Source organism: Euprymna scolopes, chromosome 9 (genome assembly GCF_053919585.1).
Source record: "Euprymna scolopes isolate OS-2025 chromosome 9, ASM5391958v1, whole genome shotgun sequence".
NCBI classification, from domain to species: Eukaryota; Metazoa; Mollusca; class Cephalopoda; order Sepiida; family Sepiolidae; genus Euprymna; species Euprymna scolopes.
The window spans coordinates 6,970,828-6,992,524 of record NC_136490.1 but is presented as its reverse complement, the minus strand read 5'-3'; positions in this window follow the sequence as shown (position 1 = coordinate 6,992,524).

The following is a 21,697-nucleotide window of genomic DNA, read 5'->3' as shown; positions in this document are numbered from 1 at the left end:
AGGATTATTGTGTGTACAGTAATCAATGGGATAATATCGTAGTAATCGCTAGTAATAGAGAACTGATGAAGTGTCTTACTTAAGAGGAATTTCGACAGGAACTTGTTTATGTTGGACTTGAAAACATCCAAATTGTAGTCAGGCGGGGAACAGGGAAACGGAAGAGAGTTCCACAGGCGTGTGTTTCTAAGAAAGACGCTTTGCTCATGGAATCTACATTTTGATTTTAGGACAGATTAAGAGTGGGGAAATTACTGGCAGAGGTTTCAGCTAGACGGGTGTTTTTCGTGAAAGATTGTCGAGGAGGGACCAGAGATTGGAGCGCAGACTAGTATTTCCCATTGAAATAATGGTAAAACAACGACAGGTTGCCAACGTCCCTTCTGTGGGAGTAGGGTGGCAGGGAAGAGAAAATGCCATCCCCCACAAGACTACGAATTCTATTTTGTACTCTGTCGATGCAGGATAGGCGGTTTTTAGCAGCTCCTTACCAGATATGACAGCAGTATACCATCCTTGGACGTAGTTGACTTTTATATTGATAGAGTATTGCATCAGTAGTGAAATATCTACTAGAGTAGTAGAAGGATCCCACCATTTTTCCAGCGTATGGCAAGATATGGTGTACCCGTTCTATTTCCGATCAGGAGAAAAGGTCAATCTCAGAAGTTTGTCAAAACATGGAGTCGCTTCATGACGAGAGCCATTCATTTCAATTGATGCCAGATGGGGGTCAGAGCGTTGAGGATGTTAATATAGAAACTTGGTTTTAGATGCAGTAAAAGTAACCATCCAACTCTTCCCCATTGAACCACGTGCTCAATATCAGAAGAGAGAGACTCATTTACGGTCTTAGATGTGTTAACATAGATGGTCGTATCATCGTCATAGATGTCAACCAATGATTTAAGTATGTGTCTTGGGAAATCTTTTATGTAGATCAGGAAGAAAGTTGGGCTCTGGGTGTGCCCTTGAGGGACACCAGCATTAATACTGTGGCCCTCTGATTTCTGCCCATCAACAACTACTATTATGAGCCCACCAGGGAGAAATGATTTAATAATTGAGAAAACATTTCAAGTTATACTGGAGCTGGAAATCATGTGAAGTAGGCCTTTTGCCATACCTTATCAAAGACATTTGATATGTCAAGAGAAATTGCCCTGGAATAGACGCCTTTGTCGAAAGATTCACTAATCCTATGAGATATAACCGTTAGCACATCTGCTGTATTTCTAGCAGAACGGACACCATATTGCATGTCACTAAGAATGTTATTTCTACTAAGGTGATTGACTACTTCTTTGTTTATATGAATTCCAGCAACTTACTCATGACACACGAGACTTATTGAGAGGGAGATTCCCTGTCACCTGAATTCTTAAATACAGGGCATACTGATGAGGTTCTCCAGGGCGTTGGAAAGCATTCTCCTTAAGGAAACGATTAAACAGTTTTGTAAGTATGGGGCCAAGTTCTGGTTGGATCTTTTTCAACACTAGATTTGGAATACCGTCAGGAGATTTGTTTTACTGGAATCATTGTCCTAGATAAGATTGGCGACATCACGCACAGATATGCGTATGTTGCATAGTGTGATGTGTGTTATAGAAGGAAATACGTGGGGTTGATTACATTCGTCGCATAGGGTAGAATTAGCTGATAAGTTCTTGGCAAATAGTTTAGCGTTGTCTGATGCTGGCGAGATGACCTCAGATCCATCGATGATGGTTGTGATAGAATGCACACTTCTGTTCAAGATTCTGTTTGCTATTTGCCAAAACTGGTGGGAACCAATCATCTGCTCAGATACTTTGGATTTAACGGACTGAGCATATAGCTCTCTTGCATTTTATTACTCTTTACAATGGTTATGTGCAGTCCTGAAAGCAGCTTTAGTCTCAGTACATCTATTATGTTGGTAGCTAGGAAAAAGTGATTTCTCTGCGCGATGGCAGCAGCACATTCATTGGAGAACCATGGTTGGCTGTTAGGTTTTTGTTGGAATTTTTTGAATTGCATGAATCGGTCTTCTACAATCAACCATTCGGTCAGGCCTGATACTATAGTGGACACATCCTTTTAAAACATGTAATGCAGAGGTATATCAGATATAAATGTAGAGAAGTTATCCCAGTCAGAGTATCGATATACTGTACGATGGAGAGGTCCGTCTGAAGACTTGCTGCATTTCATTTTTATGTTAACTGATACAACCGAGTGGACGGAAGATCCCAGAGGAGATAGAACGGAACATAAATATAGCTCAGGGGGCGTTGTGAGAAAAAGGTCTAGGAGGCTCGTATACTGGCCGGTACTATCGGGCACACAGGTGGGTTCGTGAACAATCTGAGTGAAGTCCTAGCAATGGAGACGCCCTGACAAAACCTTCCCTCATCACCTGTCTTCTTTGAATGGGTCAGTAATTCAACATTATGGACATTGAAGTCATTAAAGATGTGAATGATAGTCGAACTTTTCTAAATGTTGAAAAACTTATAAAGACTGTTATAGAGGTTTGACCTATTATAACAACGGAAAAAATAATGGTGATATATGTGTTTATTAAGTAGAAATAATAAATAAATATAGCAAATGAGTCGTTTATTATTCCTCCCGTCATTGTGAAAAAGAATTATTAAATATGAAAATATTGTACTTTGGTCCCCCGACAAAAGGAGCGTGGGCCTATACATTCACCATTGTTCGTTCATACGTTTGTCTGTCCGCAATTTCCTGAATAAGTACGCCTTAGAATATTTTGAAGTTTTGCACAAACATTCAACATCATACGAGTAAAAAACAAAGATAACTAAGTAAGAGTGCTTTTTGGGTAGAAACTGCAAAAATTAACTAATAATTTGTGGTCATTAAAAAAGTATGCGTAGATAAGAGCTGTAACTAACTAAATTGTGTTTGTCTATACTTCGAGATAACACTTGGATGTGCCCCAGGGGCTTTTTAAAATTAATTAAAACACTCAATCTTTGGGACTAGTTTACCATATTTGTTTTTGTATATCTCTATTAAGCAGTTTTGCATAGTGCTGAACTCAAATAAAAATATGTAAACACTTTTGTTGGGGCAAAATGGGGGAGCAAATAATAACATAGTCAATTATTTTTTTATATGATGCAGAACTCAAATTCTAATATGTTAAGGCCTAAAACTGCACGGTTTGTTCCTTTTCACGAAGACTACGTTTCCTGGGTGTTTTACGGACTTAATGGGGGGTGAATGTAAAACTTAGTCCTATTTTATGCCTCCTTTACTGTGCACTCACGGGGAACAATACATACTTCAAATGTTTCATATTTACTTAAAAAAAAAAAACTGAAAAACACACAAATTAATTTTTTGCACCGTTTATGTTAAGCGACTTATGAATAATTTTGTTTATTTGTGAGGTTTTTAACTGTGATAGAAAATTGTTATTTTTTTATTTTGTCGATATGTTCTTACTTGAATTCAGATGAATACTAAACACAGAATTTAAAAATGTAAAAACTTGTTAATTTTGAAATAACTGGCAAGCAAGGCATGACGAAAATTAGTCTATAAAACTGAATCTTTTCGTGTCGGTAAGGCGCAGCAGTTTGCATTGCTGCTACGGTGGAAAACAAAGTGCAGATATAGCAGTTGGGGTACTCACAATTTTCCGTTATGGAGATAAAGTATGTAAATATCGATTTTTTTTGTGAAAAGAGTCCAAAAGTTGTCGAAAGAATGCCAATAGAATATCAAATTTCCTAACTATCAGAATTTAGTGACTGGACGTTTCATAGATTGTTTTACAAACAAATGATCTTAGGGGATTCTTGAGATTAGAAAGTATTGAGTGGTGAAACAGCGGCTGTCGATTCTGTATGATAAAGTTAAAATTTATTCGGAGACGAAAATAAGGAAATGCAATAAATGTTGGATAATGTTGATATCCTAATAAGTCGAGAGTACTGATAAAACTAATGGCTCGTTGATTTAAGTAAAAACATAAACCCCACCGATATAAATAATATATATATATATATATATATATTCGATTGGCAAAATTGTTAAATAGTTATAAAGAAGTGAACCGTCGCGTAAATTCAATCAACTAAAATAAGATGAAAAACGGGGTGAGGAAAAGGAAAAAAAATGGGGCAAGTTATATGTAACACATGTACAATTAAATAAAATAAATAAGTCGATTAAAAACAAGATCGTTAAAATACACCCGAAGCGCTTTTCGTTCAGACTAACATCTTCAAGGATGATAAGTTTGAAAATGATTATTTTTTAGAATATTTGGTAGTGGTATGGAGTAAGAGCGGAGAGGAGGTTAAGAAAAAAAATGAAATAAAATAAAAAACCTAACTACCAAAATAATTATTGCACAAAGTAGGGGGCTGACAATGATGGCAAGTGCTTCGAGGACAGACAGGTTGAACTTTGTACGTCCTCGGTACAAAACAGAAAAACACTCCGGAGAGAAAACAAGACCGCACTCCTTTTTATCGACCAAGTGTTGGCCGATGGACAATTCTATGAGTTGGGATTTTCTGGTGGTAGGCTGATGATCTCGGATGAAACGGGGAACATGTTGGGCGATTCTGACCTGAAGACGCTGGGTGGTCTTGCCTATAAAGACGGCACCACACCGACATTGACATGTATAAATAATATTACTTGTTTGAGAGATAGGCAAGACATCCTTACGAAATGAGGGAAAGGCGGTTTTTGTGGAAAAAGCAATACGGAGCGATAGAGACCCAAAATTAGAAGAAACTAGAGAGGAAATCTTATCCCCAATAAGTTGGCCTTCAGGTCCAATCCAATTTGGATTACTTCTACTTGTGCAGCTTCCATCGCGCAAAGGCAGCATGGATACCGCAGATTTAACCGACATAATCCAGTTCAAACAGGCAGACGTATATAGAAGCCAGAAGTAACTTTAAGAAAGAAATGGCGACAGCTAAGAGAGAATTTACTGAAACGACCCCAAAATGCATCGGAGCACAGAAATTAGGAACGCGCGACTGCTGGAAAATCTACAACAGTGTAGTAAATAATGGGCAATCAACAATCCCCCAGTATCCAAAAATCATGAGGTTGTTTGCTCAGTAACCGAGAAGGCTTAGCAGTGGGTTTGCCTTCAACTCAACACTGGACTTTTCTAACCATCCCCTTTCTGATTTTTTCACACTAGACGATCTGAAAATCACCTCTTCTCAGGTCTATGCTGTCATAAAAGAGAGTCGCCAGTCTGATAGGTCCTGAACTGTCATCTAAACTTCAGCCTCTGTCTCATCGACGAAATGTTGCATCCCTCTGCCTGTTCTACAAGTACTTTAACGGTAAATGCTCTGACGGGCGGTAATAACTGTTGCCCCCTCGACGTAAATCCCCCGAAAAACCCGAAAAGCAGCAAAATTCCCTCTCTTCACAGTAGATCTCCCTAGATGTAAGAAAGACTTCTACTCCAGTAGTTTCTTCCCCAGGACAGCTAGAATTTGGAATTCCATTCCGGGTACCTGCTTCCTCAACTGTTCTGATATGCAGAAGTTCAAGTGCAACGTGAACCGAAATCTTGCTGCCCAACTCTCTACACAGTATCCCTGATGTCTATGTCCGTGATAGTTGCCCCATACAACAAAGTGGCAATGTGACTTGTTTGGAGTGAAAATGTACTTATATATATATATATATATATATATATATATATATATATATATATATATATATTGACCAGCATAGAGTAGTATGTCAATGTATTACAGCTCATCAGTTGGGCAAGACTTACACCATCCCTATCCAAGGTTTAGACCTATAGCCTGGTAATCGGCAGTTCTAAAATCCGACGATGCCCGACCTGCTTTTTTATTTATAAATAGAGAATTTCGTATTAACGGTATTTAATTAATGGGTGAAATTATTCGGCGATGTGCTCTACCCAGGGAGGGAGGCGTAATATATATATATATATATATATATATATATATATATATATATATATATATATATATATATATATATATGTTTCTGAAAAATATGGTACGTCAATTCACTCTTTATTAATACTAATCATTTTATAAATGCGATTCGATGTAACTACAAAGCATATAAATGCGACTCGATGTAACTACAAAGCATATACAAATAATTGCAAAAAGTCTATATTTCTAACTCCAAGTTGTTGTCCATCCTACTGTTTATTTTTCTCATGGTTAAAATACACCATCTCATACCTACATATATACGTATATAAACATTTATATATATATGTATATATATACTATTATTATTATTATTATTATTATTATTATTATTATTATTATTATTATTATTATTACGCTGTAACCTTGCCATACTGGTGACGCACACACATGCACACATTAAGATTATGTGATCCGACATGAAGAAGATATGATATATAAAACAAAATAAATATTCTCTTTTCATTGATTTCATATGAAAGAGGGAAAAACGACTTAGACTTGAACGATATTAGGTGTGAGATACGAGATATTACGTCCATAAAAATCATGAAAATAGTTCGTTAATATGAAAATATACATCAAGCAAGTTTTCCTTTGTGATCATGAAGAAATACGATGACGAGCAAAAGAGAGTTTACACCATGGGGATCGGCAGAATGTTCTAAACGATTAATGGAATTAAAAACACGTAAAGCATAAAACATATTTTGCATCGGCTCAGGAGTAATCGGAATTAAAAAAAACTCTTGATTGCATTAATAGTTTACTTTTTATATGTATATTTGCTGCATATTAACAATATTACATAGGTGAAAGCAGACAACTCATAGAGATATAATAATCTTCCGATGGAATTAGTTATTTTGTGGAGTTGTAAAGGAACTGAGGTAGAACGTGAACGTTAGAAAAGTAAACGAAATATTCTCAACAATTTTTTAAACAGAATTGAAAAGTTAACATATAAAACACTTATCATTAACTATCACTTAACTACTTACATCAGTAATAAACAAATTAAACTAATGTTCCCAGCCCTAAAAAGCACAGTCAATAATAAAAGCTAGGAATATAATTTAAATTTGAATAATATATTTTCCCAATACAGATGAAACCAAATTTTAAAACGGAAGAAAAGGCAATTTCAAATCATAGTTCAACCATACATATCGCCAGTTTATATCAAGAAGTTGAAAACACAACAGATCGTAAGTAGATATACCTTTTCTACAAATATACAAAAACACCATTTAGTACAACCCAATGTATTAAAATGTAACTCAGATGTTAATAAAACTAAAACATATTTTAATATACGTTAACCACATTATTCCTCTATGTTAAGGTCACGTAGTTGTGTAGCTGCCATGTTGTTCTGTAGCTGTATTCCGTCTCTTGGTACCAGAAATCTTGAAAATACAAGTGGATTAAGTCGTCCGCAGCAGGGAAATTGGTCCATGTGTTGAGAGCATCTCAGCAGGTGACAGTTACACATATAGCATATTGCAGTAAGACGATGTTGTTTTTTGTACATTATAAAACCCTTGTTTATGATAATCCCAATAAAGCATTAATGTATGCATATACATACTAGTTCCAGTCATTTCTTATAAAAAAACTACGGCATAATTTTATCGTATTGCCTGATATAATCACACTAAATAATATATGCTAATCGCGTAAAAATAGTCCAATATCTCTCCCCCCTCCTCTCTCTCTCTCTCTCTCTCTCTATATATATATATATATATATATATATATATATGACATCGATATAATTATAATAAAGTTAGTGTTATACTTGTGTGTTGATTTGAAAAAGATTATGTTTAGTGTGTTATATTTAAGAAATGTCTACGCTTCTTGATCCAATGTGCCCGAAGTGTTAAGGTTTTTATCTATTTCTCACATTTATTATTAATTTCATTCAACTAACATTTGTAATATTCAGAAAAGCCTAGTCGGAAAATGTAAGACATCGTTTTTCTTATACTAATCGAAAGACTATCCACGTTTCTAACGCAACCAGCAACGAATGCGAAGATGCGCATATATTTATGCATATATATATATATATATATATATATATATATATATATATATATATATATATATATATATATATATAATATTTTAGTAAGAACTGTGCATGTTTTTATTTTAATTTTGTGAGTTGAAGAGATCAAGGGGACCCGTCCTAGTGTTAACACTTGATTCTATTAAAGTTTTAATTTATATCCGAAGGTTCACTTGAGAATAGATACTATTTCCTTTTTGGTGGCTTTCTGTATTTCCTTATAACTTGGTTTTCCAGGGATTGCTTTTAAGTATTTCTGAGGCTTCTGGTTTATTAGCTATGTCGCCCCCGTCACAACTGGTATAATGTTTATTTCTTTCAGATACCGTGTCGTTTTTATATCATATTTTACTTCTTGATATTTTGTTGTATTTTACCATTCGGCTCTATTAATGGCAAAGTCATTTGGAACTGTGTTGCCCACAATGAGTGCGGTTCTTTCGGGCGTGATCCATATTACTATAACTGGCTTGATGGGTTTGTCTTTTATGTATCTGCGCGCCTGTATATCTTGGTCATAGAACACTGCCACTTTTCCGTTCGATGTTATCGCTTGTGGTTCATGTTCCCACCTATCTTGTTGCATCTCTCCACAGATCTTTCAGAGTAAGTATCTACATACTTTGTTGTGGCGGGCAGTGTAACTACCATCGGCTAGAAGGATTTTGCATCCACACATTAGATGTTTGCGCTTTCAACAGCCGACTGAGAGAATCGGCATTGGTCGCTTTTTGGAGACCAGCCATTTTCTAAAATCCATTTTTGAGTAAGCCTTGGTCTTGTGCAGCTATAATTAATCGTTCTTCGTCAAATGGAAATTTGTCACTTTTAAGCCATTGTAGGGGATCCTCCTTGTCAATGTAGTTCTGGTTCAGTTCTTCCATGAACCTGCCTGCTTTCTCATATTGCTGCCATCCTTCTAGTCTTGTCTTCAATTTCATTTATGTATTCTCCTCTCTCTTTTTTGGAGCTATTAGGGTTGCTGGGTTGTCATATTCTTCTATTGTGTTATCCCATGTGCTTCCACGTAAACTTTCGCCAAGCTTTGTAGTTTACGTCTGCTGAGACAGACATGTGGTGTGATGTTCATTCACCATTTTTATTTTTGTGACAGAAGAACATCTGATATATTGATCTATGCTTAACATTGAGGCTCGGTTTGCGTGGTTTATGTCAGTAAGGCCTAAAAAACCTTCTCTCCTTGGTAAGTACGGCCCGTCCATGCTCTGATGTTTGTAAATGACTTTATGAAAGGGCAGCACTTTCCATGTCAAGGTTTTTGATGCAGTTAGGTGGCTAATTGATTATGCCAAATCCGTAAGAGACAATGGGTATTGTCAATTGATTGACGGCGGTAATTTTGTTTCCGGCGATATTTCTTATTAGCGCATTTGTCGAATCCAAACTCCATGCAGATGTCCTCTGTATAATTTTTAACAATGTCTATCAGGACAAGTTGTTTCTCGCATTCCGCATATAGTTTAAAATCGCCCCGAAAAAGTAAATTGTTTTCTCATTTATTTTCTTCGTTTCATGCTGATATCGTATCCAACATTGTATCGTTTTAGTAGCTTACTTAGTGGATCCATTGTGAGGCAGAAAATGAGCGGTGAGAGGTTGTCTCCCTGGAATATTCCCGGCTTGATCCTAATGTTTGGGGTATGTATCCTTCCTTCCTTGTGCTGTAGCGTAATTGATGTGCACCATTTGGTAATTTGCTTCTGAAGGAATGATTTAATATCCGTGTGCACATTATTCAGCTCCAAACAGCGACGTATCCAGGAATGAGGCATAATATCAAAGGTCTTCTTGTAATCAATCCAGGCCATTGACAGATTTCTATGTCTTCTTATGCAGTATTCTAGTATTGCTCTATTTATAAGGAGTTGGTCTTTTGTGCCAAGCTTTTCTCTCGTACACCTCCTCTGCTCACTTTCCAGGTAATCCCCAGCAATCAGATGGGCGTATGTTACATCAGCGAGTATCTTTGTTAGGAGTTTGAAGGTTGTTGGAAGGCAGCGGATTGGGCGATATTATGTTAGCCATTTGGGTATTCTCATTTTGAGGAATAAGTGATGTACTGCCTACAGTAAGCCACTTAGGCGGCTCTTCATCACCACTGATGATATTATTAAATGTCTTGTCATAGTGATGATAGAGTGCGCTCATTTTTTTTCAGCCAGAAATTTAGTGTGTGGTCTATTCCTGGATTAAGCTACCTTCCTGCAAACAGCTTCTTTTGTAATTTTTAGAGTTGGCATCTTTTCTTTCTCCTTGTTCTCCTCTTTAATGGTAGTGTTTTTATGTCTTAAGTTTCCCTCATAGAGTGGATTCCAGAAGTTTTGAACTTCTTCTTGAGTTGGTAGGGAGCTCACCTTTATTTCTTCTCTAACGAGGCTCCTATAAACCATTCATGTTGCTTCAAAGTTTTTGGCTAAGGCTTTTATTTCAGCCTGATGTACTAACATCTTATCTCTTAGCTGTGCTGGGTTTTGGAGGGAATAATAAGTTTTCAACTTATTAACCTTCTTATTTAGGTTTTTTTTTGCCTGGGGTTTCACAGGACAGGGATGCAGATATCTGGTCAGTTCAATTTTGGAGTCTATTTTCTGCTGGGGTTCTCGTCTCCAGGCTAAGTTATATGATTTAGTCTTCATGATTCCTCTTTATCTCTCTGGGTGTTGACTGAATAAATCATGCTGCCCCGTATGTTGTATGATTTATTTCACTCAGTGGTGCATTAATTGTAGTTATATTTCCGAGGGAATCATTGACTTTTTAAACAATCACCGTGAAAGTTTTATTCATATTAATTTTTACCAGTCTGGGCCGATCTTCAACAGTCAGACCTCGTCCCATTTTCATTCTGTTTGCCAGCTCTTCCTCTAGTTCCAACTGGTCCGCGTCCAGTGTCACATGTTCAAGTTGAACATACTGTTGGCATGTCTTCCCATGTTTCAATTATGTTGGGTCTGTTTGAAGTGATTCCTGGGGAGATGTTGCATCATTTGATGGAGTGACACGTCGGATATATTTCTGGTTTGGGTTTCCTAGACATCTAAGACTTGGACTTGTTGACTGAAATTTGACAGAGTTATTGTGTAGGGAGATGTACATAGACAGAAAGCCACACAGACAGACTGACACTTTCACTTTTATAGATATATATAACCGCCTCTCTTCGCACAGTACTCGGTATTTGCATACAACCGTCATACAAACACTATCACAGTAGCCGTGTTCCAACAGAATCTTACATGTTGATTTCAGGTAGCTATAAGTTTTAATTTCTGTAAGAAACAAACCTTAGAACTGTGTTTAAAACAACTTATCTTGTGAACACATTTAGTTATTAATAGGGCTTGGACAACAGCATATTCATTTTATTGTTTTGACTCTCGAGCGTGTAACCGTTGATATCGTATTTACTTTTATATATTTACGTGTTTCTCGATTGATTAATTGTATCTAACTGTGTATATACTCGAAAATTAAAACAAAAGAATAAATGTGTTCACATAACTCTAGTTATTAATCTTTTTAGTACGAATTTATCATTCATATGTATACCTTATGATGCGCCCCATTTTCTAACCAATCTATATACTTTATGTTAGAGATTGTTGAAAATATTAAGCACATAATTTGCTTACTCATTCTTAGAGGTTTTGTTTTATGGAATACCGGAGATTATTATTCATTTTTAAAGGCGATTGATATAGCACCTATGTTTGGTGTTTCTTATTTGTTTGTATGAGAGACATGTAAGACTATTGATTACAGGGGTCTCTATTAGCTTTCTTTAGCTATATTGTAATAATTTATGAGGTTTCAGAGCTCCCGTATTATGGGCGATTCCCAAAAATAATGGCTCAATAACTGTTGTTAATTTTAGTTTGTAAGATATTATTTGCAAATAATTGTTAAACGGAATACAGACGTCCTTCGCATGTGTAACTAGAATCAATGTGACTGCATTTTTATTGACAGTCTTATTATCAAAATTCTTTGAGGACCTTCTTACAAGATAATAGTCTTAATATGGCACATAAAATATATCTTTTCTGTTTTTCGTCACTGTCTCCTTATTTACGTCTTTCTCATTTAACATCAAGATTATTACAAATAAATTATCACCTAATACTATTTTGACTCATGTTAAACGTCTATTTATTGTCTATAGAGTACGAATATATGCATATAGCATTTTCAATTGGTCTCAAAGTGCGTATGAAACAAGAAATCAACAGCCTACCCCACCTTTACGGTGGTCAAAACAAAATAAAACGAGTCGATTTGCCGAGTTTTCGCTTCATTAAACCGCTTTGTCGAAAAACGCACAATCGAAACCTGTGACATTTTGGAATCATAACTAAAATTCTAATATACGTAATTTACTATATAAAAAAGTAATGCGTCTTTTTATTTATTTTATTTGATATTTTTTTTAAGAAATCAAGGGTCCTTCCTACACATCTCACACTTGATTTAATTATGATTGGGTTTTATATCCGAGGGCTCTTTTTAGAATAGGTCAGTGTAAGTGTATGCATGTATGTATAAATAGATGTGTGTTTTTCTGTTAAAACCTTTCAAATCCAATTTTGATTCTTGTTTTGTCTTTAAGGCTTTTATGTGTAAAATTTAGAATAAAATATTCATTTTTCTACCTTAACACCGCAGAATGTGATGGGAATCACGTAAAACAAGTATCTTTCTAAAGGATTCCAACATCTGCGCATGCGTGCACTGCTTCACCTCTCGGATATGTTAATTATAAAAATTTGCAACGCATGCTATTGCTTTCATCGTGAAGCAATGGGTTGTAGAGTTTTCTCCGAACTACTAGTTCTCGCGTTCGCGCCCGCCTTACGACAGGCATTTCACTTTTTGAAACCATTTATTTTGGTAAGCTACTGAATTTTGCAGAGGTGAAATTTTCAGATGTCATCTTTATTTGAAAATGAATTTAGAGCGCTACCACGTACAAACGTTTACGTAAATTAACGTCGTGCGATTTGTGAAGCACCGACCATAACTTTTTTTACTATGCATACAACTATATTTCAATTTGAAAATAATATTTAAAAATAATAACTCCTTGCGCACATAAGAATTCTAATATATAAACAGTGCTAGGTATATATGCCTGTCTGTTTGTTTTCATATTTTCAAACTCTGTCTCTACCAAAACTAAATGTCAAAAGCGGCGATAGTGCCTGAAATCATTGAATTTTTAATGGAACGCGTTTTTATGGGTGTTTAGTCAGTTAAAAACGTTATAAAGGTGTAAGTAATATGTCAAAATTGAAATAAAATCGTTATGCATTTTGTACCTCCATCTTAGTTTATTTTATTTTGAATTTTTAAGCAGTTAATTTGCGCGTCACGGTGGTAAAGTGGGAACTTCACCATCTTTGAGTACTTTTACTTTTGGTGTCGATTCAAGATAATGCCACTCAAATGCTTTCTTTTTCTTAAAAAAAACGACCCTATTATATTACATACAGAATAGGACAAACTAAACCGTCATATTTATGCTTATTTTATGATAGGGCACCACCCTTCGCTAGACTAATTTATAAAACTGACAATGTTTGTCTCTCTATCTGTCTGTTCTTATAACTTCAAACTCTTTATCTTGCGAAACTGAATGACGCAGAGCGGCGCTAGGGACGTACAATAATTGCATTTTTTACGACTGTTCTCTCATTTGATTTATCCGTTAAAACAGTTTTAGGACGTTATAAATGGGTCCAAATTAAAGAAAATCCTTATACATTTTGTATATTTATCTAAGGTCATTTTTAACTAGCCTATATGTGTGTCACTGAAATATAGTTGTAACGTCACCAGCTTCAGTGCTACAATTTTGCTTTCGCTTTCGAATCTAGCTGATATTTTGTTCGTTTAAATCACGACTCTATAATAATATAGACAAAATCTAAACAGATTAAAATATCATATTTAAGCTTATTTTACGACCGCTAAAAGCCGGGCGCCCCTCTTCCTATAGTGCTTGATATTTTTATTTAAACTCTAATTTAGGACGCTGAAACATACATAATTTATGTTGAATGTATTAAAACGCAACTACTGTTCGTCTGGTTGTATATGGTCCGGAAAACGCCACGTAACTCTGTTTGTCGTAATATAAACTTCATCTACATACTTTCAATTTTCTACACCTCAATTAATATTAATACAGATCGGCAATAAAAAAAATTAACACTGCTTATGCCACTATTTGCCTTACTTATAAATATCCCTATTTGGAATTAAATGTTTCAAAAATATAATATAAACTGCTTAAACAATTATATGTTAATAGTTTACTTCTGAAATCGGATATGCGTTTATTAGCTATTAAATCGTATGGGCGTTTAAAGCATAAACATAATGCGTATTTTTTACGTTGCTTCAAATATGTAAGATTTAATATTTATTAGTTTTGACATCACTATAAAATAACACAGCCCCAAAACCACGTTTATTTTTAAAATAGTTAATCGGCCAATAACCATCCAATCAACAAAACATCTATTCACGTAGACGAAAATCGTATCTTAATAACTGTTCTTTATTTAAGTGTAAGTGTTTCACAATTCTTAGAATGCATAGGTTTCATCTGCCTAAAACGTTTTTTTTTATTATTCCGACTAAGAACCTGTTATTCGCTCCTCAGTTGCACACAACTTTTCTCCTTTCTCAGCTAAAAAAAAATAATCTTGTACGAATGCTACTTAAAGAGAAACCTAGACACACACTATATTCTAACATCTGATTTTTATTTTTAATTGTGATCCATGACGTACGATTATACGCAGGTAGCAACCGTTATCTGCAAAAGGAAAAATGTGGAAACAATTCAAAGACCTAACAGCAATTTCCAATGTAATGTTTAATTATTCTTTAGTCCAAAACCTCACGCGCAATAGCAGTGAGCCTGCTTACATCAAACATGAGAATTTTTTACTACAGGCAATACTAAAATCTAGATGACTATGCGTGTACTATTCTCACCTTTGTTGCAATATTTCAAACGGATCGTTTTACAATTGAACTAGATAGATACTTGTTCGTCTAACAAGCTTTAACATTATATTTTAATTTACGCATATTGCGTATATATTATTATAGAAGCAATCCTCTGTTGAATCTCAGATTATACGAGGAATAATTTGCCCGGTGAACAAATTCGCAAAAAGAAAACTAACATTTATAAATGAACCTAACGACTATACTATGAATATAGCTGGGAAAATGTGCACAAAATAACCGGAAATATAGAAACCCTCTTCTTCCTGGAAAAACAATTTCTATATTGTCATTTAGCCAAGAAAACCGGAACGAGCTAAGTATTATTTTTATATTAAAAACTCAGCTTATCTCCTAAAAATGTACCATGGTGCCTCTTTATAATTTGTCTTTCTATTTGTTTTATATATATATATATATATATATATATATATATATATATATATATATATATATATATATATATATATATATTTGTCTTCCGAGCTAAGATGAAAATTATCACCCCCACCCATTAAAAGGGGCAAAACACTGTGCACTCATGCTATATTCAAATAAACTAGCCATAAAAAACACAAACCACAAACCAGGAATTATTTTCTATAACTAGGACTTTATTTAAGTCTATATATCTTAATATCTATAACTATAAGATCGCTTGTATTGAAATCTTGCTTCTCTGCAAGCTATATCTTTAACCTCTATCAGGCCACCATTCGCTCATGTATGGTGTATTGTTGTCACACTTGGGCTGGTGCATCTGCTACTTGTCTCTCGCTCCTTGACAAGGTTCAAAAAAGAGTTGCCAATCTGATAGGCCCTGAACTGGCATCTAAGCTTCAGCCTCTGTCCCATCGACAAAACGTCGTATCCCTCTGCCTGTTGTACAAGTATGGTTTATGCTTTGACGAACTACAGACACTTGTGTCCCCACGACGTAGACATTCTCAACAAACCCGACAGGCAGCTAAATCCCACCCCCACACAGTAGAGATCCCTAGATGTAAAAGCTCTTTCTACTCCAGTAGTTTCTTCCCCAGAACCGCTAGACTCTGGAATTCCATTCCAGGTTCATACTTCCCTAACTGTATTGACATGCAGAAGTTCAAGTGCAACGTGAACCAACTCTTGCTGCCCAAATCCCAACATAGTGCCCCAGTAGTTGCTCCTCCTGATAGTAGCCCCCTACACCAAAGTGGCAATGCGCCTTGTTTGGGGTGAAAATGTAATTTAAAAAATATCAAATTGCTGAATATTAGCCTCCTCCCACTTTTCGCCAAAATATTTGAGACAATAATTAACCAAACTCTAGTCCATCACCTTACACATGCTAACCTTCTGACTGACTAACGATATGGATTTATGCAAGCTCGTTCCACAGCAGGCATCCTAACTGTAATCTCAGAACGTATATACCAGTCACTGGAGAAAGCGGAGGAGATTAGAGCGGTAGCTCTAGATATATCTAAGGCTTTTGACAGGGTATGTCATGAGGGTCTTCTCCAGAAAATCAGATCATACGGCCTCACCGAAAGAATACATAAAATAATTAGATCCTTTACGTTAAGAGAAAAATCCAGGTTATCCTTGACGGTCGTATATCAAAACAATATAATATAAATGCGGGAGTGCCTCAGGGGTCTATTCTTGGACCCCTGTTATTCTTAATATTCATAAATAACCTCCATGACAAAATTGTCTGTGAGATATGTATGTATGCTTACGACACCACGTTCTATAATAGACACACAGGAAAACAAATGAACACATATCTAAAGAAATAGCAGAAACACGAGAACATGACCTCCAATGTGTAGTGGAATGGGGACAAAAATGGCTGGTCACGGTCAATACTGCCAAGACTAAACTAATTTCCTCCAATAATTACAAGAAACCTTCTCTACCACCTATAGCAATGGTCAACGACTCTTTATCTGAGAGTACATCTTTCAAACCCCTCGGGCTAACGTTCACAGGAAACATGAGTGTGAATAATTACATTGAATGCATTTCCAGGGCCACTGCAAGGAAGGTGGACTCTCTCTCTACCCTGCTAAAAATCTACTAACACGCGAAAGTATCCTGTACCATTATTCGCCCATGTATGGAGTATTGCTGTCATATTTGGGCTGGTGCATCTGCTACTAGTCTCTCGCTCCTTGACAAGGTTAAAAAGATAATCGTAAATATGATAGGCCCTGAACTGGCATCTAAGCTTTAACCTCTGTTCCATCCACGAAACGTTGCCTCCCTCTGCTTGTTCTACAAGTAGTTTAATGGTGAATGCTCTGGCGAACTACAGACACTTGAGCCCCCACGACGCGAACACCGTCAACAAACCCGACAGGCTAGTAAATCCCAGCACCACACAGTAGAGATCCATAGGTGTAAAAGATCTTTCTACTCCAGTAGTTTCTTCCCCATAACCGCTAGACTTTGGAATTCCGTTCAAGGTCACTGCTTCCCAAACTGTACAGACGTGCAGAAGTTCAAGTGCAACGGGAACCGATTTCTTGCTGCCCACACCCCTACATAGCACCCTAGTAGTTGTTGCCCCTGATAGTAGCCCCCTACACCAAAGTGGCAATGTGCCTTGTTTGGGGTGAAAATGTAATAAAAAAATATAAACAATAAAGTCTATTTAATATTTGTTTTATTGCTAATTTTTATAACTAGTAATCTTGTTCCTGTTATAAAAAAAAACTTTAATAGAATGTATTTTTCAACTTTTCGAACATCCATACTTCATCTTAAAACGGTGGTTTTAATGTTTAATTCTGAATGTATTTAGGGGAATACTTTATTGTTTATATTATTTTTATGAATGAATTATGTATGACAAACAAATTTATTTCTTTAAATAAACAGTTTACAATGCGTATAGTGGTTTTACAATTCTATCGAAATGACGTAGCTAAAGTGCTAAACGTGTATATCAATCAAATAATCAATTGTACTCACTCGATACATTATTACTTTTCCAACTCTATTTGAAATCATTTTTCATTTAGAGTTATTAGTGACAAATGCTGTCTTTGCGCTCAGTCGAACCTTGCACTGAGCTGTCAGCATTTAAAACATGGTGTGTAATATTGGCGGCTTAATATTTAGCCTGGAAATGATTTATGGCTTGCGATGTTGATTCGTTCACAGAATGAGTCGTATAAGCGTTCAGCTGCACAACTGCCTAATCATCTCGCTACAGATTTATATGACGTGCCATCATCTGATTCATATCGTGGCTGTTTTATGAGAACTTTGATAGGTTAAAACGATCTGATCGAAATGAAGAACCTCATAACTTCATTTTGATTTCTTACATCGTCTGTGATGCAAATTAATTCACAGCAGGAGCGATATTCAAGTATATCATGACTCTTCATCATCCGATCGTACGTAACAACACAGTTTGATAACACAATGACTGCGCAAATATATAAAATAAATTTATGAACAGACTGCTTTGACAGTTGGTTTTCAAATTAACTAAATTAGTTAGCGTCGAAAATATTACATTTCAAGTTTAAAATGTATATAATCACTGTTTTGTTCTTCTCCCATTCAAGGTAGATTTCGGAGATTGGCAATTTCAAACGTAAGAAACACATAAGCTTCCCTAAAAGGTGCACTTCCTTAGTTAAAAATTATTTGAAAAGTAATTACTAACTTGTAGAATAAAGGTAAAAACAGTTTCATTTAAGAACAATCATTTTTCCTGGTGAACCTAGTGCCCCTCAAAACAACTACATTTATTGCGTTCAATCAAATATATTACATTTCCAAATACAACAAAGAGATACTTATCCGGTTTCCTGTGTAATTTCCAAAAAGATGTTTACATTTTTAAGGTGTTTTCCTTTTTTAAGAAATTCAGTTTAGCAGAGGTGGGGTATTTTCCACTTTACTGTCAATCAAAATTAGGTTTCCATTATGGAAAGTTATTTTGTAACGGTGTATATAGAACACATACGCAAAAGTAAAGCCTGACAAAAGCAACATAAATTATACCCAACTAACTCATGCAAATAGTCAAACATATTATTAAGAGTATTTCTAAATTTTTACAGCATGTTTACTTTTTTCTCATTCTTTATTTTAATGTCGTGTTGCAATGACAAACGTCTGCACATCGTAATTTTATGATCAATCTATTGAATTTATATATGAACAAAATTGACTTATCTAGAATCCCCATTTACTAACCAAGATCAGAAAAAGAATAAAAAACATAGGCTTCATCCTCGGCATATATCACGCAAAAAAGTCATGAACTTGGATACGACTGAGGAATGAGAGTCCTAATTAAACTTTCACTAGATGAGTGTGAAAAGTACTGGGACTTTGGAGAGACGTATTGCGACACAAATGGTCATGTCCAGCGGGAAATCATTTGCAAAATTTATCAAAAGAGATTAAATGTATTGGAAATGAGAGGAGAATAATCGTTACCCAGATTCCCGGCCATACCGGCAGTTATTATCAGTAATAATGTCATGAGAACTGGTACTGCACTTTGATAAAAAAAGTCGCATTGTAAATCGTAGATTTACATTAACTTTAATTTATGAGTAAATGTACTAGCACTATTAAATAAAACGGTGCTCGCTGAGATATAGATATATAATAAGCTCGATAGGTATGGATATCCTAGAGCGATTTTAATATTTGATAAAATTATTCAAAATTTTTTAATATAAAATCAGTTTCAAAAGGAAAATTCAATGCAAATCAACAATATGTCTTGAACAATAATTTTATATATATTTTATATATTTAAACAAAGTCTCCTCATCAGCAAAATAATGCGGCTGTGGAGGGGTTTAAAGACACCAACATAAACTTTTTCCTGGAAAAATAAAAGAATAATAAAGAAAACGAGGTTATAATTTTTCTGTTAATAAATAAAATAAAAATAAAATAGGGTGGAAAAGTAAGATTAACAGATAATACTATAATTACTTACAAAATATATACCTTTTTTCGTTCGCTTATAAAGTTACTTATTATTTTAATCCATCCTTTGCTTGGAATGTTGTTAAAAGTTATCTATTAACCGTTGTAACAATCTAAAAATTAAATGACCTTGTAACGAGTGATATAACCCACTTTCCGGTTTACGAAATCCAATTGCGCATGCGCATAAACATTAACGTTTAGATAATTGGGCAGAGTTATCCCCCTTACACTATTAATCACCATGGAATAAATGCTTTATAACTAGAGGACATGATCAATTTTTTTTTCTTCTTCTAATTCATAAAAAGGCGTCTGCTTACATTCTTATAGCCGATTTCCCAGTAGCTCATTCAGATCGGAAAATGCACCCGTTTCTATTACATTAAATAGTGGTTTCTTTTGTTTTCTGTTTAACAGCAAATACTTGAAACGGGTCGGTCATATTTTTTACACATATTAAATCCATTTTTTAAACAAATTTAAAATTTTAAATTCTTCATAACTTGTTTCACAAAGCTGTAAAAAATGTCGTCGGTGGTCGATTCGTAGGAAAATCATGTTTAATTTTCGTTTTTTGATCGATTATTAGGAAGAAATAGGAAATTTTACATGAATAGGGAGGATTTTCTTTTCCTTGTTTAAGTGATCCATCCGTGATTTTTCGTTTCAATATACTTGCATAGAATTGTTTCTGTTATGTCAAAATAAACTATTTTCTTTACGTCACAAGTGTCACGCTCATACATGAATTCCATAGCTAATATAACATACTGACCCAACGGGTCACGGGTAGTCTATTTATTTATATTATTTAAAATGAAACGCTGATAAAGTCACAATTGCCAGTTTATTATCGAGGGAAGCGCTATTTTTAAATTTCAATGCATAATTAATTGAGAAAGGGAGGTAACTGCGATGTTCTGAAATATGACATTTACATAAAAAAGCTGTATCAGACAAAGGGAGATTATTACTAATTATTTATTGAATTATTATTAAAAATTAATGAATAGTCATTAAAAATAGAATATAAATTTAAAATAAAAATAAAGAATTGATAAAATAAAAATAGAAATCGAAAATAATGGTAATAAAATACTATTTAAAATAACGTTAATAATAATAAAGTAATTGTAATGAAAATATTTGTTAAGTTATAGATAATTAATCAGTAAAATAGATTACTAATCCGAAGATTTTATGATTTATGCTTGTTTAAACTTGTTGCATTTAAACCAACGTTTATTAATGTATCCCGTCAGGGATTCATCTGATTTTAAAGTAATTGAATTACTGGCAATATCTTTTAATATATTAAGGGATTCATATCTAAAAAGGCCGTAGCATCTGTCACCCGATCTATACGCTTTATAAGATCTCAGTATTGGTCATTGTAAATTGAAGTGAGTACATCCTTAATTAAGTTGCAAAATATGTTTATATATAGATCACTGGTTCAAGGATAGATCTTTAAATGAGCGCTTATATGCGGAGATTCTGTGTTTATTAAGTCCACATGTGGAAACTATGTATATTTAAGAATCCCTAAATTATCTTTGTACGAATCTATATTAAAAAAACATACACAAAATATTAAAATGAGTCCCTTAAAACTCAGGATAAAAATCACAAATTACATAGGAAACTACAA